Here is a 27,646-nt window from a genome sequence, read left to right on the forward strand (position 1 = left end):
GCCCCCTGCTGCAGAGGAAGATGAAACCCTCCCCCCAACAAGATCCCTGCCAAACTGACCTGGGTAAAAATTCCTTCCCAATGACAAATCTGGTGATCAATTTGATCCTGAGCATGTGAACGAGACCCACCAGCCAAGTATTTAAGGCCTGGTCAAAACTAGTAATTTACTTTGGCATAGCTACGTCTCTTAGGGGTGTGAAAAATCTACACCCCTGAGAGAAACAGCTATACCAACCTAACCCCCGGTGTAGACCAGCGCTGGGTCAACAAGAGGATTCTGGGTCAACCTAGCTACCATCTCTCAAGGAGGTAGATTACCTACACCGATGGGAGAGCCCTGCTCTTGGCATAGGTAGTTGGCAAAGGCTGTGCCTTTGCAGCATTTTAAGTGTAGACAAGAAAAAGGATTCTCTGTGCCAACTCAGAGCACTGGTCAGACCCAGCAGACCCAAGGAATTACAGACTAGTCAGCTGAATGTCTGTACCCGGAAAGATAATGGAGCAAATAATTAAGCAATCAATTTGCAAGCACCTAGAAGATAACAAGGTGATGAGTAACAGCATGGTTTTATCAAAAACAAATCGTGTCAGACCAACCTGATAGCTTTCTTTGGCAGGGTAACAAGTGTTGTGTTTGGGGGGACACGGTAGACGTGATATATCTTGATTATAATAAAACTTTTGATACTGTCCCACATGACTTTCTCATAAATAAACTAGGGAAATGCAACCTACATGGAGCTATTATAAGGTGGCTGCAAAACTGTTTGGAAAAACGTTCCCAGAGAGTAGTTATCAGTGGTTCAGAGTCATGCTGGAAGGGCATACATAACAAGTGGGGTCCCACAGGGATCAGTTCTGGGTCCAGTTCTGTTCAATATCTTAATCAATGACTTAGATAATGGCATACAGAGTAAACTTATTAAGTTTGCAGACGATACCAAGGTGGGAGGCTTTGCAAGTGCTTTGGAGGATAGGATTAAAATTCAAAATGATCTGGACAAACTGGAGAAATGGTCTGAAGTAAATAGGATGAAATTCAATAAGGACAAATGCAAAGTACTTCATTTAGGAAAGAACAATCAGTTGCACACATACAAAATGGGAAATGACTGCCTAGGAAAGAGTGCTGCGGAAAGGGATCTGAGGGTCATAGTGGACCACAAACTAAATATGAATCAACAGTGGTCTAGATAATTAGTCCTCCCACAAGTGCAGGGGACTGGACTAGATGACCTCCCGAGGTCCCTTCCAGTTCTATGATTCTGTGACCCAGAATTTGCGAACCGCTGCCATAGACCTTCAAATCAAGTTCAAGGTCTCAGTCCTTATCTTGAAAGTGCTCGGTGGCTTGGGCCTAGGATATCTGTTAACTTGGGTTTGAATAGAGACTGGGAGTGGCTGAGTCTTTAAACATATTGAATCTATTTCCCCATGTTCAGTATCCTCACACCTTCTTGTCAACTGTCTAAATGGGCCATCTTGATTATCACGACAAAAGTTTTTTTCTCCTGCTGATAATAGCTCATCTTAACTAATTAGCCTCTTACTCCACCTTTTCATGTTCTCTGTATGTATATATATAATCTTCTGACTATATGTTCCATTTTATGCACCCGATGAAGTGAGCTGTAGCCCTCGAAAACTTATGCTCAAATAAATGTGTTAGTCTCTAAGGTCCCACAAGTCCTCCTGTTCTTTTTATGGTCAACAACTTCACTTCTCTGGCACAATAGAACTTTTTCTACAGTAAGAGTAAAGTAAAGTCTCTCTATCCATGCATCAGAGGGTGGAAAACTTACCAGCAGCCAAATGGGCCCTGATAGTTCAAAACAGTTTTGACTCTTTCAAATGTAATAGCTAATCTATTGGTAGTGATGGAAGATGGGCTGGGGTATACACCCTTTTGATCTGACTGGATGGAGAATTCTTCCAATTCGTCTAGTAGGTTCATCTCCCCAAAAGTTTCTGCTTTCTAATAGGATCTTGTGGACTTCATCAGAACACACTTAGACTTGTTCTTTGGGGAATCCAGTGTGAAAGTAGAATGAATTATATTGAAATTATAATTCATTAAAGAAATGCTACTTGAAGGGTTTGTTGAAATATAGTTGTCAGGAAGAGAAACATTAAGGAGTGTGAGACAATGGGTCCTCAAACTAATTAACTTAGAGCTCCTACTGAGTTAGGAGATTGGTAAACGTTAGTATGCAAATAAGATATGTATGTATATTTGTCAGTTTCTGCTTCCTTTTGTCTCCTATGTTAAATTGGCTTTGGCTTATTTGTATAAATAAGTTAGCTTGAGCCTCAGAGAGGGGCTCACATATCTGGGTGCATTGGCAAAGCGCTTTGCTAATAAACAGAGTGGTCTGACAAATTATGTGAGTCCTGAATCTGACTTTGACACCAGCAACTGAATCAAGGATCCATATTTAGATGTATAAGTGCCGCTCCACTAATGCAGGCAGCTATATTAATCTTCTTTTCCTTCATTTCCAGTCCTAAAACATTGTCTGCCATGACAATGTACTGGTAAAACACCCATATAAAGTACATTGAAATTTTTTAGTGTGAAAGGTGCTTTTGTGAAAAGAGTTATTGGATCTTTAAGAACCACAGATTTTTATAGCCATCTCTCTCATGAAAGTATTCAATGTTGCTGTAGCTGTGTTGGTCCCAGGATATTGAAGAGACAAGGTGGGTGAGATAATATCTTTTATTGGATCAGCTTCTGTTGGTGAGAGAGAGAGAAGCTTTTCAAGCTTACACTAGAGCCCTTCTTCAGGTCTGGAAAATGTACTGAGAGTGCCACAGCTAAAAACAGGTCAAACAGATAGTTTGGCATAAATAGCATATATTCTAAGGCAGTGGTTCTCAAAGCTGGTCTACCGCTTGTTCAGAGAAAGCCCCTGGTGGGCCAAACCGGTTTGTTTACCTGCCGTGTCTGCAGGTTCGGCTGATCGCGGCTCCCACTGGCTGCGGTTCGCTGCTCCAGACCAATGGGGACTGCGGGAAGTGGCGTCGGCCAACGGACGTGCTGGCTGCCTTTCGCGCAGCCCCCATTGGCCTGGAGCGGCAAACCGCGTCCAGTGGGAGCCGCGATCAGCCGAACCTGTGGACGCAGCAGGTAAACAAACCGGTCTGGCCCGCCAGGGGCTTTCCCTGATCGAGCGGCGGACCAGCTTTGAGAACCACTGCTCTAAGGGACAAAAGTGTATGTGTGGGGGAGGTGTTAGTGGGTTACAGATTGTTGTAATAAACCATAAATCCAGACCATGATTTTTAGTGTCTAGCAGAGTTCTGAATTTAAGCTCCCAGGCTCATCATTTGTTAGTATTGTGCAGGTTTCCTTTGAGGATGGGGATTGATAGGTCAGATATAAGAGTGCTCCCTTTGTGAAAATTGTTCACCTGCAGGTGATATGGTGTTTTTGTCTTTTATCATTTTCCTGCATAGTGATTGTCTGGTTTCACCCACATAGTTTTTATTAAGGCATTTAGTGCACTGGGTGAGATACACCACATATTGTGATAGGCATGTATAAGGCCCATGGATCTCAAAAGGGGTGTTGTGGGGCGTGTTGATCATTTTAGCAGTGGAGCTATGTCTGCAGGCTTTGCATCTGTTTTTCTGGTAGGGTTTGGTGCTACTTTTGAGTTGGTGTGTCCTGGTCTCTGGGGAGCTTCCTTCTGATGGGGAGCTTGGAGTGGTAGGAGGGTTGTTTGGCCAGAAGAGAGGGTTCAGGAAAGATTTCTTTCAGGATGGGATTCCCATTGAATATGGGTTGTAGTTGTTTGATAATATCCTGTATGGGCCCCAGTGTGGGGTGATACGTGACAAACCCCACCTCTGACTGCGGACCCCTTGTTATTTCTGAACTGAGGCAGGTTCTCTTGGGGTATTTGTGTGGCCTTTTCCATGATGCAGTCTACTTCTCTGTGGAGTGTCCTTGTTGGTGTATGTTAAGGTGTATATCCTGGACTTTCTTTTTGGAGTATATTCTGTAGTATCTGCGTGTCTGGCTGTAGATAACTGATTTCTTGGTGTGTTTGGGGTGGTTACTGGATTTGTGAAGGTAGGTGTGGTGATCTGTGGGTTTCTCGTATATGGTTGTGTGTAGAGTTCCATTGATGAAACTGACTGTGGTGTCCAGGAAGTTTATGCTGGTGTGAGAGTGTTCCAAGAAGACTTGAATAGATGGATAGTAGTTGTTGAAGTTGTGATGGAAATCTATGAGGGAGTTTGTCATCTGTCCAGAGGATGAAAATATCATTGATGTATCAGGTATATCATTGCTTTTGTGGTGCATATGTCCAGAAATTCTTCTTCAAGGTTGCCCATGAGGAGGTTGGCATATTGAGGAGCCATCGCAATACCCATGGCTGCTCCCATGGTTTGGACAAAGTGTTTGTTGTTGAATGTAAAATTGTTATGAAAGAGGATGAAATGGATGAGTTTGGCAATGTATTTGGGGTGGTTATCTGAGTGTTGTCCATTATCTGGTAAATATTTGAGGCAGCCAGCAGTGCTGTCATTGTCAGGGATGTTGGTGTATAGGGAGGTGACATCCATGGTGGGAAGGATGGTGTTCTGACGGAGGATGTTAATGTTGTGGATATTGTAAATTTCCACCACAGCTTTAACAGCCACCACCCATCCATTAAACTCTCTCTAGAACAGCGGTTCTCAAACCTTTTTTTTCGTGGACCACTTGAAAATTGCTGAGGGTCTCAGCAGACCACGTAATGATCTTTCCAAATGCTGTTTGTACCGTTAGCTAACTATTGTAAAGCATGTTGGATAAAAGCGCTATATTCAAAAAACCGTAATAATAATTAACATTTTTTGTTCTACAAATAAAAGCACACAATTCATATTTTAATATCAGTAGTCTTACCTTTCTAATGTGATTGATGTGCCCTCCCTCCCCTGCCACGGCAGGAGCCCCCGAGCTGGGGCTGGGAAGGAGGGGGGTTCTCTCCCCCACCACAGCAGCCACAGAGCTGAGGCTGGGAAGGAGGGCTGTCTCTCCCAGCAGCCGCAACCCTGGAGCTGGGGAAAGTCGCCTCTTTCTCTGGCCGCTGCAGCCCTGCATGTCCCAAATTCCCCCCACTCCCTCTTCTCACCCCACTTCCCCCTCCCACCTACTCCCTATTCCCCCCAAGGACACCACCTCACTTTACATGTGCGTCTTCTCCAGGGTCATGCATGGCTCCACTAATTAGGTGAGTGGCCCTTCATTCTTTTGTGTGCGGCCGCCCAGGTGTGCACCTTAGAGGGAACTATCTGCGGACCACCTGAATGGAGCTTGCCGACCACAGTTTGAGAACCTCTATCCTAGAACACAGTGTTTCCCTCTTTCTTTCCCCCCATGAATGGAGAGATTTTAATGGGCTGCTTCACTTTGAATGTTCCCTTGAAATATGTGTTAACTACTTATGCTAAACAATCTGTTCTGCTTTGTATTTATCTAAGACACTGAGTGCATTTCCCAGACTTGAAGAAGCGCTCTGCATAAGCTCGAAAGCTTGTTTCTCTCACCAACAGAAGTAATAAAAGGCATTCCTCATCTACCTTGTCTCTCAAATGCTGTTTTGGCATTTCAATCTGATTTCAGTTGCACCATCATAGAGCTTGGTCCAACACCACCAAAGACTCTCATTGACTTCAGTGGGCTTTGGAGTCAGCCCACAGTGCTTTCTAGCACCTAACTGGGATATTGGTTTAATCTGATTCAGGGCCTGTTTACACTACACAATTAAGTTGATCCATGTTAGGTCAACTTACAGCTACCACATGTCCACGCTGCCCTCCATAGACGACATATGGGGCGGCATGTGGGGTCAAATGCCCCCCAGATTTCTGCTCAGCCTGCTGGGGGGCAGGGAGAGGGGCTCTGTCTTTCTCCCGCTGCTCCTAGCCCCCATCCTCACCCCACGGTACGTTTGGCTCCTGTCCTTGGCAGCTGGGCCCTGGCAGCACATGGAAGGTGCAGGACAGAACTGCTTCTCACACCAGCTGAGTGTGGACGCTCTTGGTCACTGCTCTGTGCAGCACAGTGGCTGCCTGTGAGAAACCTGCTGGGATGCAGGGGCAGCCTGCCTCCTCTGCTCCCCACTTGGGAGGCAGCAGGGCTCCCAGCTGGAGTACCCCACTCACAGCATGGAGCCTACCAGCCTTTCTTGTCAATTTCACAGCTGCCTGTAGCTCAGAGCAGCCCTCTAGCTCACAGCTGTGAAATTGACAAGAAAGGCTGCATAGGAACCATGCTGTGAAACTGAGCCAGGCACCAGGCTCACAGCTGGGGCTGTCACCCAGTGGTAGGGGGCAGTGACTCCAGCTGTGAGCCTGGTGCCCACTGGACAGCTGGAGGGAGGGGGGGCAGCTGTGAGCCACATGCTGGGCTCAATTTCATAGTGGGGAGGCTATCAACCTTTCTTGTCTATTTCAGGGCTCCAGCTGTGAGCCAGGTGCAGCAGAGCTGAGCTATGAAATTGACAAGAATGACAGCCAACAGCTGATCTAAGTAATGCAGTGTCTATAAGGACAGGGCTTCGCCCTAACTACACCAACATAAGCCCTACACCTTTTGTGGAGGTGGAGTTATTATGTTGGTGTAGTAGGGCATTTACATGGGCAGGAGCAAGGCTGTAGTGGAGACACTGACATAATTAGGTCCATGTAAGGCAACTAACTCTGTACTGAAGACCAAGCCTCAGAAGGAAGAACACCACCTACTGAATTACAAGCACCACTACTTGCAGCTCCCAGATTATGCTTAGAAGTTCCTCATCTCATTTGATCTCATTGGCCTTGTGTGACCCTACTTAGCTGTGAAATGTGAAGGGGTTATCCACCCCTATTTTCCAAATTTTTACCTGTTCAGAGATTCAACCGAAAATGCTGATACATGTTTACGTATGTAGCCATTGCTGGTAGTACTGAAATGAGCATTGCTTTTAAATCCACCACAATAAGTAGTTTCGTTCTTTGCTTTAATATTTAAAGAAAAAGAATACTAGTGGAAATTCTGTATGTTGCTGTGGGCATGTAGCTTTGTGTGAATACATTTTAAACAGCTATACTATTCATCTATGACCTCAGCTACACCCACACCTATGGCTTTCACATGTTGTTCTCCAGTTTCTAATTTAGTAAATTATAAACATTTTTTAGTGTTGCCACCATGGTAACTTTATATATCTTTTTAATAGTATGATTTTAAAACCCACATGTTAAAAAGTATATAAAAAACTCGCATGTATAATTGCATTGTATATTTTGTCAGATTATTTTCTCAGAAACTAAAGTGAAACTAGAGAGGTTTTCTTTCTTGATTTTTGTTTTGTTTTGTTTTCCCTTGCAACTTCTCTCCATCTAATTCTGCTCCACTCATGCCTTTCCATGTGTTGGTGGCAGGTTGCTTTGAAGAGGCACAGCATTAAGGAAATCCAGGATGGATTAGTCAGTGAATGAAGTGCCAGAAGCACTGTTAATATCTATGTAAAAATAGCTTTGGTTATTTCAGAACTTCCATCAAGTAGTATTAGCTTGTAGCTTCTACTGCACTTAAAAGACTATACCTCAGTTCTCACAATTTCCTTTGAAGTCTGGATTCTTAGCCACAACTTTTATTCAAGATCCTGGGGAGGAACGGAGTCCGAGTGACTTTTTTTTAAAAGATTTTTACACAGACTTTTGATATTGGGCCTGTGGTACTAGCAGTGGTTCTACAATTATGAAGTATTGCTTATAACATCATCAGGTAAGTGCAAATATCAGCAAGAATAAAATGTAGGGATCTTGAGTGTTTGTAGAGGAATTGGAGGTGAAGTATGGTAAATTTAAACATACTAGTGTGAATTTCTCTGACCCAGAACTCTAAGTGTATATCATTCATAGGCTGATCAATAAGAAACTGTAGTCTCCTAAAAATAAAGGAATGATTTTGATCTCACTTGTAACTCCGTAGATTCAGTCAATGGATTTACTCCTAATTTACACTCTTGCAAATGAGATCAGAATCTGGCCCCAAACCTTTAGGAAGAGATTGTATTTTATTTTCAATGTAAAAGTTTAAACAAGTATAATCTGTCCTACCTTCTAGAAGAACATACCTTCTGGCTGTTTTTATTGTCTTCTTTTTTGTGGCAGTTCAAATACTATATTGTACAAAGTTAGCAGCTCCAACATCCTTTGGAATAATATACATAATCTGTGTTTAATTAGAAATGGCTGGTCTCCTACAGATTACCCCATTATTGTCAGATATTCAGGCCAGTGTTGCTCTTTAAGGATGTAAATGTGTAGGAGTCTTCAGTTTATCCAAAAATATTATTGGACCTTTGAGTTTCTAGGCCAGATACTCAGTTGTTGAAAATACCTGTAGCTCATTGAAATCAATAGAGCTGCAGATATTAATAGTAGCTGAGTGTCTGGCACTCTGTGTTTTGTTTGCTTAGGTTTTTTGGCTGTTCCTTTTTATTGTTAATCAAAAAATCTCATTCAGATCAAGCAAACTGTTGTGTTGGGCTTTTTAAAGTGTGACATGAGGAAACTGGATGTCTGTAGGGATAGGTACTGGAATATGGAGTATTTAACCTTTAGTTACTACTCTAGTTTATAGGTGTATCTAATTGTATGCCATTCTACCTTATAGTTGTACCTCTGATTGGTACTTTCTGATTATTCATCTTTGGCATATGACTCTGGTGGCCAACAGAGAAAACGTTTTTGACGCTCCTGCCCCTACCCCAGAGCTGCAGAGGAGAAAACACATGCACACATACCTACGGCGCCCCCTGAAAGATAGCGCCCAGAGTGACTGCTCTGGGTGCCTGTTAGGGGGCTTATTCCTTCACCCACTCACTTCCCTGGTCCTTCTCGCATGAACAGAGAGCAACAATACCCGAAGTCCAAAGGTGCAAACAATTCGATGTTTATTGGGGTGAACTTCCAGCAAGCATGATTCCAGTTTCCCTCCTTAGTATCCTCCTTCCCAGCTCTGACAACACAGAGCCTTACACCTGTGTCCCTGTTCCCATTCCTGCCCTTAGCAAAACAGGATTCCAGTTTCCCCACTCCCATTCCGTGTTCCCATCTCCCCCTTTAGCAAAACATGATTCCAATTTCCTTACCCCCATTCCCTGTTCCCATCTCCCACCCACGCCCACTCACTTTCTCATTGACTACAGATTATATAGTAAAACTTGAGTTCTGCTTAGCTATACCTTAACCAATCATTTTCCTGAAATTTAACTAACCAATCCTAACATATTGTAACATGATTATGTAACCAATTATATCCCACCACCTTAATTAGTTTACACCCAGCAAAATTAATTATACAGCAGACAGGAACAATCACAGAACCAGACAGAGATTATACAGACAAACAATAGCAAAGTGGGAACTATAATGACAAAACAATACAGAAGTGAGGATTTCACATCCCAGTATTGATAAGTGAGTTCGTACCAGACAGGATGCTGTTTCCTTTTACATTTTCTAGGCACTTCCCTTTCTCTGGAGGTGATAGGCATTATCAGGACAGGATTGTATTCCTAACAGCCCAATAGCACCTTCTTTCAATGTGATTAGTTTGGAATGTGAGGATGTGACCTGTCGCTTCCTAGCTTATGGCTGCCTCTGTTGCTTAGCCAAAGGCCTTAGCCTAAGAACAGGGCCTCAAACTGTCACAGTAAGAGAAGGCCCTTACACCAGCAGACAGTGATTTTGATTCTCTTTTGTACCTCTATAACTAGTCAAGTGATAAGAATACACCTAAATTCTTAGAGTATAGGCCTTTACAGACAGGCCTGAATATCTATATCCTAACACTCCACCCCTTTTTTCTTTTTCTTTTGGGATCCTCCTGCCCAGGTATCCCTGGAAAAGCATAGGACATATGGCGACACATTTCCTGATAGGGCCAGGCATCAAGGTGGAAGGTGTCGATATTCCATTTGTCCCACTGCCCCTTGTGTAGTATAGTGCCCTGCACCTTCTCTCATACAGGCATACCACACCTATTCCAATTAGTGTTCCAGACTTCCCATTATAGTGGGCCCGAGAAGGTTGAGTCCGGGTTGTCTAGTACACTGTAGGGTTTGGAGGGCTTATTACATTCCTTATAGGTTATCTCCCTATGCAACGTAACATAACATCAGCAACACTGAGTCCTGACCACTGCAGTATGGTCCAACATTCGAGACACCCCCAAAACACTGCCTCTCCTCCTTCGACGGGGTCACGATCTTATGTGTCCAGTTGCTGGCAGTTGCAACACGCTGCCCCTGCAGGTTTTGCTTGCTTTTGTCCATATCATAAGTCCACTGAATGTTCACAGAGAAATGGGATATTGTCCAAACCAGTTTGACCACTTGGTATGGAATCAGGCAGTATGCCCTGGCTTGATTATTCACAGCAATAAGATTCACAGATCCATTTGTGCACCAAAGTCCAGATAGCAGCATGTAAATGTGTGTAGTTTGGTTATGGGCTGGTGTAATTGTGCCCCCAGTAATATGTACATTCCCAGCAAAATACCTTATACACAGTACACCCAATTGTCCACCCCTTGCATAGGTCATTGATCCTGCTCCTCTATAGTCATAGGAGAGGGGCACATCCAAACATCTTCTATTGATTTACACTATTGTACACACCCCTCCATTGATTCCCAGTGAGCTCCTCCCCTTCTCATTGGTTCCATAGGGCTTGTGGGGGCCACCTTAGTTGCCATTCCATTTCCAGGTACCACGGTAGCTATTACACAGGTGCTGGCCTCCTAGTTGAGCATTTTGTATTCCCATACACATCTTCCCCGCCAAGGTCAGCCTTTTGAAGCCATCCCCCACCCACATCATGAGATTTTTCTGTTCATTAAAACACAACAATGCTAGCAACAAGACAGACACCACAGACAAACAACACAAAACATAGATCCATGGTATTCTGAGTTATTCTTCCTGCTGGCGCCAGCTTGCTTGTAGAGTGTCTGAAAAACAAAAGAAACAATTTCCACCCCCCTGGTGGGGACAGATTATTGCTTAATAATAATACCACTTTCTTTTACAAATTTCCTTGCTAATTGCAGGAAAAACAGAAGAATTACCTCCAGGCTGTCCTTATTTTGTTCTATAGTCAGGCTAGTGAATTACCTCACTCACTGGTCATTTATGAAATTCATGAGGTGGTGTACCTCAGTTTCCCCTCTTGTACAACAGACCAAGTTTGCAATAGTTTCTCTGCTGTACCAAGCTTTAAGATTATTCTCAGGTAATAGCTCACACACAGAGACACGCCCCCTTAAGGTTAACCTGTCCCACTTATTTTCAGGCTTGACTTTTTCCAGCTCCCTTTCCTAGAGGGCCATAATCTGAGTCTTCTAGTAGCTTGTTTGCTGACCGGATGTATTCATTATTTGCAGCTCCTTTGTGCCCATCAGCTAGGTAATTTGCATTTACACACAGAGGCTTACTAGCTTGCTTCTGGATCCAAAGCTGTTAGCAGCTCAGACACTGTCTTAAAAGGGAAGCATTCCACTTCCACTAGAGTTCTGATTACTTTCCACTTTCATCTCCTGCTCCAAAACACAAAGAGATCTGAAAAAGAAAGCACAACCTATTGTGGCCCCTTTTGGAGCCCTATGAGGATTTTAATGAAGTACCATGTTTTATTTGCATTTCTTTTACCCCTTCTCCAATATACACTGCACACGTCCTGGGAATATGCACATTCCTTCCATATAGTTTAACCTCCATAACATTATATTAGCCAAATTAATTTTATACAAGGTGTAACTGCCTCCCCCATGCCCACAGAGTTTTCATGCACACCCACCAAAGCAACAATCTGATCCCCCAGAGCCACCCCAAGGCTCAGTGCTCCCATCATTCCTCCCCTTTTCCTTTTCTTTTACCTGTGCGCACACACACAAAATTCTCTTTTGCCTAACATCCCTTGCACTGTGATTACTCTTTTTTACACAACTGTACCCCAATTACATTTCCATCTTGTACAACTAGACACAACCAGGGGCAGCCAAGTTGAGTTCCAATAGAAACCCCTTACATCCTTTAGTGATTTTGATTACATTACCCAAAAGTCAGATAATTTTGATCAGATTCTCTCTCTGCCTGCTGCCTGCAGCAGTCCCCTATAGATCATTTCTGTGGGAAAAGGGCCCATTTTCCCTCAGAATAGCTGTAAACGCTTCTGGGGACAGAAGCATAGTGGTGGTAGTAGCCACTCGACCTGACCCCCTTGGATAATTTAATTACCAAGCTTCCATCCAATGTGACTGCACAGAGTTGCACATACAGTTACATTTATATAACTGGGTTTTATCATTAAACAAAAACTTCCCTCTTGACATCTCACATAAGTATCCAAAGTACCCTCCATTAAAACTTCAGAAAAACAAAAGAGTGTGGAAAGGCAGGTTGCACTTTGAAACTTTTTTTTTTTTCCCCCATTCCCCCAGGACCAAGTCCCAGATCCAGTCTCTAAAGGTGGTCTGTTAACTCTGCTTTTGACTGTAAACCCTTTTGTGCCAAATCATCTTTCACTACCCCTAACTAATTTACAACCCTTCAGCAGCCCTTGCTGAAGCAGCACCAAACTTGAAAGATTACTGGCAGCTTCCCATAATGCTGCCCTTACTTCAAACCTCTCACAAGCAGACTGAAGTGCCTCCTTTCCCTGGAAGGCATTCAGTCCCATGGGCAGGGACCTTCTTCCACTACCCAAATATACCAAGGAGGGTGGGCTCCTCAGCCACCCCCCATACCTCTGGGTCCCCTAACACTTCCTTTTTAATCTCATCCCAGGTTGACCCCTGCACCTGGTATGGGTCCTGGTTCTTCCTTATCCATTTATCCAAAAAATCCTTTACCCTGGCTTGCCAGAACCCGCAACTACCATCACGAGAGTTCGCGATACCCCCTCCAAGCAGCTGCGCGGACTGTTGGGAAGGGGGACTTACAGGCTGCCGCTCACCTATCCAATGCGATGCATCCGAGTCACGGCACCAAGATGTTAGGGAGCTTATTCCTTCACCCACTCACTTCCCTGGTCCTTCTCGCATGAACAGAGAGCAACAATACCCGAAGTCCAAAGGTGCAAACAATTCGATGTTTATTGGGGTGAACTTCCAGCAAGCATGATTCCAGTTTCCCTCCTTAGTATCCTCCTTCCCAGCTCTGACACCACAGAGCCTTACACCTGTGTCCCTGTTCCCATTCCTGCCCTTAGCAAAACAGGATTCCAGTTTCCCCACTCCCATTCCCTGTTCCCATCTCCCCCTTTAGCAAAACATGATTCCAATTTCCTTACCCCCATTCCCTGTTCCCACGGCCACCCCCTCCCACCCACGCCCACTCACTTCCTCGTTGACTACAGATTATATAGTAAAACTTGAGTTCTGCTTAGCTATACCTTAACCAATCATTTTCCTGAAATTTAACTAACCAATCCTAACATATTGTAACATGATTATGTAACCAATTATATCCCACCACCTTAATTAGTTTACACCCAGCAAAATTAATTATACAGCAGACAGGAACAATCACAGAACCAGACAGAGATTATACAGACAAACAATAGCAAAGTGGGAACTATAATGACAAAACAATACAGAAGTGAGGATTTCACATCCCAGTATTGATAAGTGAGTTCGTGCCAGACAGGATGCTGTTTCCTTTTACATTTTCTAGGCACTTCCCTTTCTCTGGAGGTGATAGGCATTATCAGGACAGGATTGTATTCCTAACAGCCCAATAGCACCTTCTTTCAATGTGATTAGTTTGGAATGTGAGGATGTGACCTGTCGCTTCCTAGCTTATGGCTGCCTCTGTTGCTTAGCCAAAGGCCTTAGCCTAAGAACAGGGCCTCAAACTGTCACAGTAAGAGAAGGCCCTTACACCAGCAGACAGTGATTTTGATTCTCTTTTGTACCTCTATAACTAGTCAAGTGATAAGAATACACCTAAATTCTTAGAGTATAGGCCTTTACAGACAGGCCTGAATATCTATATCCTAACAGTGCCCACCCCAAAACCAGCCCTACCTGTCTAAAGTAAGTTTCAAGGTCTCAGTCGAGCCAGCAGGTTCTACATCACAAAACTCTTGACATTTAATTGGAACCTTTTGGAAACTGAACTGGGCTGAAACCTTCAGCAATGGTCCTGCCAGGACAGAGTGGAGGCCCAGTGGCAGGGCAGTGTGGGCAAGCTTTCATCACTGCTGCATGTGCAGCACTTGTTCTGTGAACACATATAGGTCTCCAGGGCCATCAATTCAGCATCTCTTCAAAAAGAAGTAAAAAATGTCAGATGTGAGGCTTCTGTTGAACTTCTGACCGAGGCATGTTATATATTTCAGTATTTTCCTAACACTGGAAAGTATAAAATTAATGTTTACATCCAATATGACGAAATGACCTCTTGGAGGTCAAACTGTGTGTGAAATTATATATTTATCAATGAGAAGGTGCAGTGTTTGATCTCCCTGCTTGGACATTATTAGAAATTAAATGGGGAGGTTAATCTAATTCTTTGATAAACGGAATTTATATTATTGTATCATAAATGGTGATCAGATTCTGATAATCTTTTCTCATGTTGAATTATTCCATGAATAGCCCCATTGAAGTTAATGAGTCAAATTGCGAGGCCCTTACCCACACTGATGCTAAGTTATTCAGATGTAAGCAAGGGGATTACTGTCTGCTCACGAAGTTATTTGCTGCAGCCTGCCAAGCTCCCTGCACCCGCCCCCCTGAGTTATTTCCTGCGGCCACCAAGCTTCCCTCCCCTGCTGCCTCCCCTCCCGCCCAGCCCGCTGTGTCCCAGCTCCTCTGCCTACCTCCAGGTGCTTCCTGCCGCCAAACACCTGTTTGGCGGCGCTTAGCACTTTCCAGGAGGGAAGAGGGAGGAGCGGGGACCCGCGCGCTCAGGGGAGGAGGCGGAGAAGAGGCAGAGAAGAGGCGGATTTGGGGAAGGGGTTGGAATAGGGGCAGGGAGGGGGCAGAGTTGGGGTGGGGACTTTGGGGAAGGGGTTGGAATGGGGGCAGGGAAAGGGTGGGAAGAGATGGGGCAAGGGCGGGGCCTCATGGAAGGGGTGAAGTGGGGGTAGGGGCGGGGGCAGCCGTGGGAGGGGTGTCAGTAATGTGGCCCTCGGGCTAATGTACTAGTCCTCATGTGGCCCTCATGGTGATTTGAGTTTGAGATCCCTGGTCTGGACCATTGGGACTATTTGTGAAATCAGAAACTACTCAGCATGAGCAAGGCTATCAGAATCTGGCCCCTAAGAACTGAAAGGCAACAATTCAAAAAATGTAGTGGAAATCATCTTCACACATTGATACTCACCAGATAAAGTTATAGTTTCTTCCTTCAACCTCCATTCACTTCACTTCTTTCTTGTTTTGAATATTACTCATTATTTCCTTTCCTCACTCTCCTTAAAGAAGTTTTGCAGACAGGTCAATCAGCTAGCATAGCAGTATATTGCATAGTGCCAAGAAGAGCCACTCTAAAGAACTTGGAGGCAACATGGCATTACTTGCAGGGAACACTTAAATATTTAACATGCACCCACATTAAGTTGCACAGTTATTATTCATTGTTAAACTAGTTGCTGCTTCTGGGGAGCAAAGCAAGCTATACCTTGATTTGCTCATTTTAGGGAATGTTTTTCATTGCCACATTAAAAAGATTCTAATCAGATTTGTTTTCACCAACCCAAAAGTTTCTAAGTATAATCAAATCTCAAGTCATGGACATAGAATTCCTTTGAAATTAAACTGCTTCTTTGGTATTTGTTTTGTAGGCTTTTAAAAATGTACAGAATACCTAACCATGATAGGGTCTGAACTTTTGTTTTTAATCTCTTATTATTATATTTTATTAAATATGTCTAAATGTAGCTCTTGAGAGAGGGCCTGGGGTGTGAAGTCCTCTGTTAATCACAGAAGAGGTACAGCCTGGGTATTAGCCGCACAAGCTTCCCCTTACTATGTGTTAATGTGTCCCAGCCCTGCTATAGAGGCGTTATCTGCAGGGATGAGATAACAGTTCTAGCTAGCTAAGGTACTTAAGTGGATCCCATTACTGTAGTACTGGAACTTTTAACAATCTTTTTAATATATATATCCTCGCTATGTCCCTGTGAGGTTGGGAAGTACTGATGTGCCCATTTCACTGGTGGGGAACTGAGGCACAGAGGGACAGACTTTGAAAGGTATTTAGGCACCTTAGGATGCAGTTAAGGGACTAGTCGGGTTTTCAAATGGGTGTTTAGGCACCTAACTCCCATTGATTTGAAATCAGTGGGAGTTAGGCACCTAGGCTCATTTGAAAATCCTACCAGGTACCAATCAGTATCTTTAAGCACCTAAATACTTTTACAAATCTGGCCCAGAGAGACTCCAATTGAAGTCAGTGGGGCTTAGGCACCTCACTTGCTTAGATGTTTTTGAAAATCCCACTAGATGCCTATCTGCATCTTTAGACACCTAAATACCTTTGAAAATCTGGCCCTAAATGTCTTGCCCAAGGTCGCACAGGAAAGTCTGTGGCAGAGCAGGGAATTGAGTCCAGGTCTCCTAGGTTCCAAGCTAGCACCTCAGCTACTAGGCTATCATTCCCCTCTGTTCAGTCTCTATAGCCCCTTCAGCCTTTGGACTCCATAGTGCTACAGGTTGCCTGTTAGTGCTAAGCACCAAGCATGGTGATGGTTATTGTGATTTGTCCACTAATAAGTACTGGTCTGAAACCACCAACTCATTTTGTGAAGGCTTCTGATAGGTCACTGTCCATGTGGAGGTTAAAACTCCTATGGCACTGTAAAAAAAGAGTGGAGGGTATCACTGGTGGCCTAGCACATATTTCCTCTCTCAGTGAAACAGGTTCTGATGCCCCAAGCCATGCCTGTGTAACAGGGTTGCCAACTTTCTAATCGCACAAAAACGAACATCCCTACCCCACCCCTTCTCCAAGGCCCCGCCCCGCTCGCTCCATCCCCCCTCCCTCCATCGCTCACTCTCCCCCCACCCTCACTCACTTTCACTTGGCTGTGGCAGAGGGTTGGGGTGCGGGGCGAAGGGTATGGGCTCTGGGCTGGGAGTGCAGGCTCCAGGTGGAGCCAGAAATGAGGGGTTCAGGGTGTGGGAGAGGGCTCTGGGCTGGAGAGGGGGTTGGGGTGCAGGGGGGTGAGGACTCCGGATGGGGGTGTAGGCTCTGGGTGGGGCTGGGGATGAGGGGTTTGGGATGGAGGAGGGGGCTCAGGGCTGGGGCAGGGTGTTGGGGTGTGGGAGGGGGTTCGGGGTGCAGGGTCCTGGCAGCACTTAACCTGGCTCCCAGGAAGTGGCCTCCAGGTCCCTGCAGTGCAGCTCCTAGGCACAGGGGTGGCCAGGGAGGCTCCATGCACTGCCCTTGTGCCCACATGTGCTGCTCCCGCAGCTCCCATTGGTCACAGTTCCCAGCCAATAGGAGCTGCGGAGTTTGCACGGGGGTGAGGGCAGTGCACAGAGCCTCCCTGGCCCCCATGCAACCACAAGGACCTGGCAGGCACTTCCGGGAGCCGCGTGGAGGTAGGGCAGGCAGGGAGCCTGCCTTAGCCCCAGGCCCCCGCTGTGACACCAACTGGACGTTTAACAGCCCAGTCAGTGGTGTCAACCGGAGCTGCCAGGGTCCCTTTTTGACCGGGAGTTCTGGTTGAAAACCAGACCCCTAGCAACCCTACTGTGCGAGCTATTGTTGGTTGCATGATACCTCTACCACCTTTGGTCTACAGTTTCAACACTGCCAATATGTTATTGCTTTGTAAAGCACCTTGGGAATTTGTAGTGTAATAAGTGTATGGTCAAACCTGAGTACAGATATCACACTTGTCAGCTAAACTGCGCACATGAAATGTAGAAAATAGAGCAGGTCTGAGCCAGTCCAGTAGAAAGCAATGTCATACAGTCCCTACATCTTTAGTATGAATGGTGCTACATGAAATGATATTCAGGATTTTTTCAGTTCCAGTGTTACCCGGGGTTATCTGAACCCAAAGCTATGGTAACTAATCTGTTTTCCAGGCCGTTTCAGGAAATAAATCAGTGGGGGACACAGCACCCCTGTCTGGTACACACCAGAGTGCTTCCACTTGTTTTTATTGAGTACAAAGCACATATCAAAACTAGCAATACTCTAGAACAGGGGTAGGCAACCTATGGCACGCATGCCAAAGGCGGCATGTCAGCTGATTGTCAGTGGCACTCACACTGCCCAGGTCCTGGCCACTGGTCCGGGGGGCTCTGCATTTTAATTTAATTTTAAATGAAGTTTCTTAAACATGTTGAAAATCTTGTTTTCTTTACATACGACAATAGTTTAGTTATATAATATATAGACTTATAGAGAGAGACCTTCTAAAAACATTAAAATGTATTACTGGCACGCGAAACCTTAAATTAGAGTGAATAAATGAAGACGCGGCACACCACTTCTGAAAGGTTGCCGACTCGTGCTCTAGAAGCACATTCAGTTACCCAAAGTCTGAGGTGGTGTCAAATGACAGCAACAGGATTCTAGTGGCCTGCCTTTGTCCTAGCCACTTGGGAGTTTGATGCCAATCTCCTTGCTTGTAAAAAATCCAAACTTCTGCAAAGTACAGTCTAACTAAACTCTTTATAGATTTTCTCCAAACCAGGCACACAACTCATAATGGCTCCGATAGGCTAACAATCCCCTAGTAACAGCAAATAAAAAATTATTATTCTACTCATCAGGAAAGCAACTTAGGCACCCAGACCAAGGGTCAGTTTTCCACCCCCTCCCCATGAATCTGTCCTTTCACTGTATCTATCCTGTTAGTAATACTGCAGCTTTGTGCAGCTGTTTTTGTTCTGTCCGCCTAAGCCAACGCCAGATTTTCTGACTCTGTGGCATCCTTGCTTCCAGTTTTAAGTGCATAAGATGGCTGCAAGTTATGTCAAATCCAATTCTCTCATTACACTGATAGCTGCCTCTATGGTTCAGAAAATAGTCCAGTACCAGTGCACAGCTGCCATGGTTGCTCCATCCACTGTAGATCCAGGGACACTGCTGAGCCACAATGTTCCTATTGCTATGCTTCAACGGGAATTGTAAACCTTAGTTTCTTCTGTGAGTGGGTTTTCAATTTCCTGCTGATCCAGAGCATATGTAATGGAGCTGCCTTACTGGAATTGCATTATGTGTAACTGGAGGAAAAAATCAATGCCATCAGTAGAGAAGCAGATGCGTGTCCTTGATGTCTGAACTCCTGGAGCAGGCTGTTTATAAAGTAAAACGTTCTCCTGAGACTTTTGAGAAAATACAGAATCCTGCTTGGGGCTTCATTGCTCAAGTTACATGTGTGCTGTATATTGATTCAGAGGGGAGAACATTTGTTTTGTAAGACTATTTAGTCTAAAGGTTTTTAATATTTTATGTCTCTTATTTCATCCTGTTTGGATTGTTGTTGATGATAATATGGGAGTCCGTAAGCATGCTTTGTATAAAAGGCCATTTCTATGAAAACGATTGGGTCTGCGTAAAACTATACTGTCTGGTGTTCTAAATCCAAATAATTTCAAATTTATCTCCATGCCTCTCACCACCACCCTCCTGATCTGACTGTTTTTAAACAGTTTTGATCTTTCATGCTTCAATAGCTCAGAAATAGCTAAATAGATTTTCTTCAAACTTTACAAAACAATTCCAAGCCCAAAAAAATCTCAGTCCGAAAGGTAATTTGTGGAGAAACTGATGAAACTGAAAATCGGGCTTGAATTTAATGTCCCATCTTGGTTGTAGGCATAGTGTGACTTTCTGGTAATTCCTGTGGAATAATCCATTGTATTGTTTTCAGCCAAAACATTTTTATCCAAGCGAAAAGGATAATATGTTTTGAAAATCAAGACAAGAAAAGTACTGAGAATTTATGCTACACAGGGAAATTAAACTGCAGTGCGGTGATACAGTCAATGTATGAATGGCAGCAGGGTAGCCAGCAGATTCAAATGTGTATGTACACCCTGGCTGATCCATTGTCTTCATGCACTCATCAGAGTATATCTGTAGTTTTGCAGGGTGGGTATACTGTTGTGTACAATGTATGAAATTCACCCTCGGGTAGAAGACCCACACAAGGGTCTATGTACCATGTAAATCCTCAAAATAGGATTTATGTGGGATTTAATTTGTTCATAACTAGATCTCAATGAAATTTTTTGACTGAAACTTTTTTTGGCAAAAAATGCAGATTCAGCAACCTGTCTGGGCCAGCAGGAGCATGCAGCTGGCCTTTGTGGGATAGGGGATGTGAGTGTCTGGGCCAGGGAGGGCCCCATGGCTGGGCTCTGGGGATGCAGGGGTGTGAGTGTCTGTGCCAGGGAGCGCCCCACGGCTGGGCTGTGTGCGGGAGGAAGGGTGAGTGTCTGGCCTCCCCGGGTGGGCTGTGAGGGGGTGGAGGCAGAGACACAGGAACTGGGTTTTCATAGGGGTTTCTTTAAATTTCTACTCCTGGGGGGAAATTTGTGTGTGTCTGTATTGTTAAAGACATACTTGTTGACAGGTATTTTGAAATAAATTACCAAAATAATTGAAACTGGTGTGATTATATGGTGTTATTTTGACAAATTTGTGCGCAGAATTTTTAATTTTTTGACACAGAATTCCCCCAGGAGTAACATTAGCAGTTTGTTAATGCACTTTGATCTAGTCCTGTTTCAAAGAGGACTAGATCAAAGCACATCAACAAGCTGTTAATGCATGTCAGCAGGGTCTACATGGACAGTTAGTCCTTGGCAGGCTAATGCAGGCAGGGTAGATTCACACCCTAGGATGCCACTAACTAATTGTTCATGTAGACACGCCCAGAAGGGTCCATTGTGATCATCTAGTTTAACCTCCTGTATAGCAAAGGTCATAGAATTTCCCCAAAATAATTCCTAGAACATATATTTTTAGAAAAACGTCCAATCTTGATTTAAAATTTGTCAGTGATGGAGAATCCACCATGACCCTTGGTAAAGTGTTTCAATGTTTAATGACCTTCACTGTTAAAACATTTACACCTTATTCCCAGTCAGAATTCGTCTAGCTTCAATTCCAGCTAGAGTGAAGAACCCATCATGAAATATTTGTTCCTCATGGAGGTACTCATAAACGGTGATCAAGTCATCCCTTACCCTTCTCTTTGTTAAGCTAAATAATTTGGGGTCCTTGAGTCCCTCAATATAACACATGTTTTTCTAATTCTTTAATGATTCTCATGGCTTTTCTCTGAACTCTCTCCAGTTTATCAACATCTTTCTTGAATTGTGGACACCAGACTGGACACAGTGTTCCAACAGCAGTCACACTAGTGCCAAAAACAGAGGTAAAATAACCTCTCTACTCTGAATCGAGATTTCCCCTGTTTCTGCATCCAAAGTTCACATTAGCCCTTTTGACCATAGTTTCGCACTGGCAGATCACATTCAGCTGATTATCCACTATGACCCCCAAGTCTTTTTCAAAGTCACTGCTTTCTAAGATAGAGTCCTCCATCACATAAGTGTGGCCTAAATTCTTTGTTCCTAGATGTATACAGTAGTCATATTAAAACACATGTTGTTTGCTTGTGCCAAGCTTACCAAGTTATCCAGATCACCCTGTATCAGTGACCTGTCCTCTTCATTGTTTACCATTCCCCCATATTTGTGTTATCTCTAAACTCTCTACATCACTTATTCATGATGAATTTGTTTTTTTTCCAGGTCATTGATAAAAATGTTAAATAGGGTAGGTCCAAGAACTGATCTACGTGGGGACCCCATGAATGCACACCCACTCAGTGATGATTCCCCATTTATAATTACCTTTTGAGACCTATCAGTTAGCCAGTTTTTAATCCATTTAATATATGCCATGTTAATTTTATGTCATTTTATATCATTCTAGTTTTTAAATCAAATGTGTGTTACCAAGTCAAATGCTCTATAGAAGTCTAAATATACTATATCAATTCTATTTCCTTTGCTAATTTATAATCTCATCAAAAAAAGACAGGCTAGTTTGACAGGATTCATTTTCCATAAACCCATGTTGATTGGCATTAATTATATTACCCTCCTTTAACTCTTTATTAATCAAGTCCTGGATCAGCCACTCCGTTATCTTTTCTGGGACTGATGTCACACTGACAGGCCTATAATTACTTGGGTCATCCCATTTACCCTTTTTAAATATTAGCATAGCATTAGCTTTCTTCCAGTCTTTTGGAACCTCCCCAGTGTCTCAGGAGTTACTGAAAATCAACATTAATGGTCCAGCAAGCTCCTCAACCAGCTCAGGCGCAAGTTATCTGGACCTGCTCATTTATAAATGTTGAACTTTAGCAGCCGCTGTTTAACAATATCCTTAGTTATTGTTAGAGTGGAAAGTATTTCATTATCATCATATGATATGATTACATCATCTGTTTTTTTCCCCAAATACAGAACAGAAATACTGATTGAAAACTTCTTCCTTTTCTGCATTATTATTGATAATTCTGTCATTTCCATCTAGTAATGGACCAATACATTGGTAGGATTCCTTTTGTTCCCAGTATACTTAAATAACTCCTTATTGTGCTTAACTCTACTGACTATAAGATTTCTCCTTGTATTCCTTTGCTTCCCTTATCAAATTTCTACAATTCCTAGCTTCTGGTTTATATTCCTTACTATCGACTTCCCCTTTATTTCATTTTTATATATTATTTTTTAATATTTTAGCTGGCTTCACTTCCCCTCTAAACCAGGTTAGTTTTTAACTGGTACGGCCTTCTTAATCGATTGTGGCTTTTGGGGTATCAAGTAAAGCGTTCTTAAACAATTCCCAATTATCATTCACCTTTTTCTGATTAAATGCTTCCTCCCAGCTGATTTGCCTTGTAATTGTTTTCAGCTTTGTTAAATTGGCCCTTTTAAATCTCCAAATGTATATATTACTTGTTTAGGCTTTATTCTGTTTGCATATTATAGATATGATAAGGTCATTATTGTTTATACCTAAGCTACCATTAATTTTTAGTTCATTTCCTCTTTATCTGTCAGAATGAGGGCTAATGTAGATTTCCCCCATGTTGGATGCAACACTTTTTGAGTTAGCAAACTGTCATCTATAATATTTTGAAAATTCCAAGGATGTTTTAATTTTGGCACCATGAGACCTTCAGCATATGTCATTCAAACTGAAGTCCCCCTGATCATGCAGCATTTTTTCCTACATGTCATAAATAGGTACTTAAGGAGCCAGTCATGCTATTCCCTAGCGTGATTTGGTGTTTTGTAGCAGACAACAATTAATACAGTGTCACATGCTTTATCTCTTAGGACATTGATCCTTAAGCACTCAAGGTCATTTTCTTCTGAGTTGTCAGTGACTCGGAAATGGGTAATACTATTTTAACATAGAGTGCCTTCCCCCCTCCCCCTTTTGCCTACTTGATGCTTCCTAAATAAGTTATAACCATTGATTTTAACATTCCAATCATATGAATTATCCCACGAGGTCTCAGTAAAACCAACTAGATCCAATTACACTCATAAATGAGCAATAACAATTCCTCTTGTTTGTTCCTCCAGCTCCTAGCACTGGTGCACAGACAATTAAAGAATTTCTTTTCTTCATGTCCCTTGATTAATTTTGTTATGATATTGATATTATGCTAATCTTATCTTCTCTCTTTTTACCCTCCCCTTTTGTTATTACTTTACCCCCCTCCTGACTATGCTAGCCTGCTGCCCCTTTTTGTGGAGACCTTCCAAACGATACAGCCCCCTTCCCCCATAGAGAATCGGCCAATATTCCATAAAACCAAAGCCCTCCACCACTTACCTAGCCAGCCGTTCACTTCCACATCCTGCTGCTTCTGCCTTCCTTTGTTTCTGGGACAGGAAGGATATCAGAGAACATTGCTTGGTCATTATTATTCTTCAGCACGCTTTCTGAGTTTCTTGAAGTCCTCTGTTATCTGTGAGATGCCTTGTGACACAGTGTCATTGGAGTGTTCTCTTCTCTAAGTTGCTTTGAAATTTTCTGGTAGGTAGGAGTTGTCTTCTAATCTTGACCTTTAACAGCATATTGTACTGCTCTAGCGCTGGTGTCTGCAATCTTCTGCAGCCTACTCAGCTCACAGAGCTGAAATAAAGTTGGGTTGGCTGGGACCTTAGGGTCTTCACCACATAGTTATTTAAAACTATTTAAATTTTTTTTACATCAAGTATCCTCAAACTGAACACTCATGTAAAGAATGTGACTAGTTTTCCCTATACGTTTCACTTAGAGAATAGAGTCCTAGTCAAAAGTTTGAGTCTTCAGTGGATAATCTGTGCAAACCAAGGATGGTGCAATTTTATCTGCCTTCCAACCCCCATGCCCATCAAAATGACTCAGAAAGGTCTGATACTAGTGATATCTGAAGTTAGGCAGGAAAAGCAATTAAAACCAGTGTTTATCCTGTGCTTAAAGTGGTCTTAAAGAGTTGCCAGTCATTTCCTACCGATGGAATTTCATCCATTTGTAACACTGTTAGGGCTCCAATGGCTTGTTTAAACTCATGTGTAATGCTTCCTCACCAGCAATGAGTTGCTCTAACACCCACCTCAGAGATCTCCGTTTATTTTCCCTGATGGCCCTGTGACCCTGTATGACCCAGTCTACTTTCAATCTTCCATGAAACCTCAGAGCCAATTTGCCAGAAATCAGTAAAGATCAGACAATATCTGACTCTACCTTGAGTGGCCTCCACTGCAGTCAGAGTTTTACTAAATAAGACAAATGCCGTCCCTGTTTCCAGACGAGAGAAAGAAGTTTTGAAGAAGGGTTTGTCCTTTATGTGATGTCAGAGTCTAACATCACTGTGCAACTTAATATATGGAGAACTTTATGCCACTGCTGCCCTTTGTCATATCAGCAGCTGACTGATTTCAGCACACTTCTACCATTTAAAAAGCAAAAGGGATTTTGAGATTAGTTTTAATATATCCTCTCACTAATTCACATTAATTAAGGAGGAAGTATTTTTCTTTTTTGGAAGGATGGGCAGATCATTTAAGAAGATTAGTCTTTTATGCCCACTGTTGTATCTTCTGCTCTTTACACAACATATGTTATATGAACAGATTACTAAGTATATATACCATACAAGGACAACCTATGTATACACACTGCTTCTCTGGCAGGGTTTGTGTGGCTTCTGAAACATAGTGAGGGCCACTAGAAGGCTCATAAACTATTTAAAGAGACACTAACCAATTCTTTATACACTGCACCAGCCTATCAGTTGTTTCAGACAGGCCTTTTGCCATGCTTGAATATGTTTGGAGCAAGGAGGGTGGTTTAAAAGTGTATGCCTCTATTATATAAAGTTGATACAAAAATTCAGTTGGGAGCAAATATGATGAGGAAGACCTAAGCAAATCTCACTGGGGATGGCAGCCTGTGACCTTACCCAGAGTACAAGCTGGACTGTTGGACTGTTCTCCAACCTGCGGTACCTTTTACATTGCTTCGCTATGAGAGCAACCACTCCTGGCCTATTCACACACAGCCCCCAGCATGTAAATTACCCCTAGCTAGATTGCAAGAGTGCTTCAGGCAGCCAGCCTGCCACCCTTGAATTACACTGCAGAGTGATACCAGCAAATTCCCAGCCCCAGACTTTCCCCCAGAAATGTGTGTCTTGTAGTGCCCAGTACCCTCCTGGGCAATGCAAGCTCATATAAAGTCCATCATTTAATTAATAGAAAATGATATTCACAAACCTTGTTATCGCAAATGGAGTTCCCCAAACACTTCAGTCCAAACATACTCTGGCTTATGTAAAACAATAAAATATGTTTATTAACTACAGAAAGATAGATTTTAAGTAATTACAAGTAATGAGGCATAAAATCAGTATTTGGTTACAATAAAATAAAAGATAAAAATGCAACTAATAGCTAATTTAACAAGCTAAAGTGATTTCAAAGCAGAAGATCTCTCACCACATGTTCTAGCAGTCTTACTGGCTGAATCTTTCAGCCAGGATCACCCTTCAGTCCAATGATACTTCCTTTGTCTTTCAAGTGTCATTGATGCCACGAGTAGAGATGAAGGGAGAGATTATTGTGTCCTCTGTTCTCAATTTTTATAGCTATTTTCTTCTTTGAAAATCATCTGCAGCTGAGGTTCAGGAGACGGATAGTCTATTTGTACAGGAATTTCCAGCTGTTCCATTGCCAAAGAATGCTCTTCCTGCCAAAGAATGGTCGCTTAAACAGGTGATAGTCCATTTGATTTTGTTGACACTTGGTTGAGGCATCAGTTTACCTTGTCTCTGAGGAACTGGTCTGTGCCTGCTTTTCTAAACTTGGAATATGTCTCAGTAAAGTCCTACAGCAGAATCTTATAAGTTTACATACAAAGTTGCCACACATATTTTACCAGGACAATAATGACCAGCAAATTATGAGTTTTCAGATGATACCTCGCAAGGCATACTTTGTCTTATAAAAAGGGTGAACATAAAAATACAAACTGTCAAACAGCCCCTGATAAGTTCATCTTTAGATGGAAGGCCGGTGGGAATAGTGTGTGAGCCAAATTGCTCTGGACCAGTTTGGTAAGATTTTAAAGGATCTGTGGTCAGATAGAACTTCAGTTAACACCTTAGCCACCCCAAATCCACAGAAGTGAGCAGGGATAGAGCTTCTGTCCTTCTGCTAACACACAGGCTCCTAACACAAGATCTAAAAATGAATCTTATTGAGGATTCAATCCTGCAAGGTTCTGAGCAGTCTGGCCCTGATCCAGCAAATCGCTTAAACAAATTTCCCAATGTCTTCAGTGAGATCAAGAGGGGCCCTTTGTCCAGTGGTGATGATACTTGGTTTACTGAAGGGGCTTCTCATTTGTCTAGGTTTGCTATTAATTGTGTTATTAAAATATCAGTGGCAAGAAAAACAATCTGGAACAGAATACATCCTTCTAAAAATGAAGGGCCTGGTCCTGGCTGCAACCAAGGAGCATTGTGAATTGTTGGTCTTTTTTTTTTTGGTAGATTCATAGAGTATAAGGCCAGACGAGACCATTGGATCATCTAGTCTGAACACCTGTATATCACAGATCGTTAAATCTCACACAGTTCCCCCTGTACTGAACCCAATAATTTGTCTTTGACTAAAGCATAACTCATATTTGCCAAGCGCACATTTTCCAGAAAGGCAGCCCTTCTTGATCTGAAGACATCTAGAGATGGGGAATCCATCCTTTCCTTTGCTAGCTTGTTCCAATAAAAATGTGTGCCCTATTTCTAATTTGAATTTGTCTGGCTGCAGTTTCCGTTACATCTGCACAATTACCTTAATGAACCAAACTTGTAATTTCCTCAAAGAATGAAATCAGGTTTGTTTGGCAAGACCTGTTTTCCCTAAAACTATGTTGACTGGATTTATTATATTTCTATCCTTTAATTTTTCATTAATTGACTCTTATATCCTCTTTTCCATTATTTTGCCTGGGAATGATGTCAGGCTAACTGGCCTGGTCATTCCACTTGTTTTAGAATATTGACACAATATTAGCACTCTTCCAGTCTTCTGGAATTTCCCT

At 42.9% G+C, this 27,646-nt stretch overlaps 1 protein-coding gene across 2 annotated transcripts in view; it reads left to right on the forward strand.

Moving 5' to 3' along the window:
- The window catches only part of NIM1K (NIM1 serine/threonine protein kinase), an 84,552-nt gene that overhangs the window by 19,617 nt on the left and 37,289 nt on the right, over window positions 1-27,646 (forward strand). Inside the window, exon 1 of one of the 2 annotated variants that reach the window (XM_007052827.4) lies at window positions 21,347-21,404. The exons of the other annotated variant lie outside the window; for it this stretch is intronic. The gene's annotated coding sequence lies outside the window, so the exon portion shown is untranslated. Of the gene's footprint in view, window positions 1-21,346; window positions 21,405-27,646 lie in introns of those variants that run through there. 2 annotated transcript variants of the gene reach the window in all.

The sequence above is a fragment of the Chelonia mydas genome, chromosome 5, assembly GCF_015237465.2.
Source record: "Chelonia mydas isolate rCheMyd1 chromosome 5, rCheMyd1.pri.v2, whole genome shotgun sequence".
Lineage (NCBI taxonomy): Eukaryota > Metazoa > Chordata > Testudines > Cheloniidae > Chelonia > Chelonia mydas.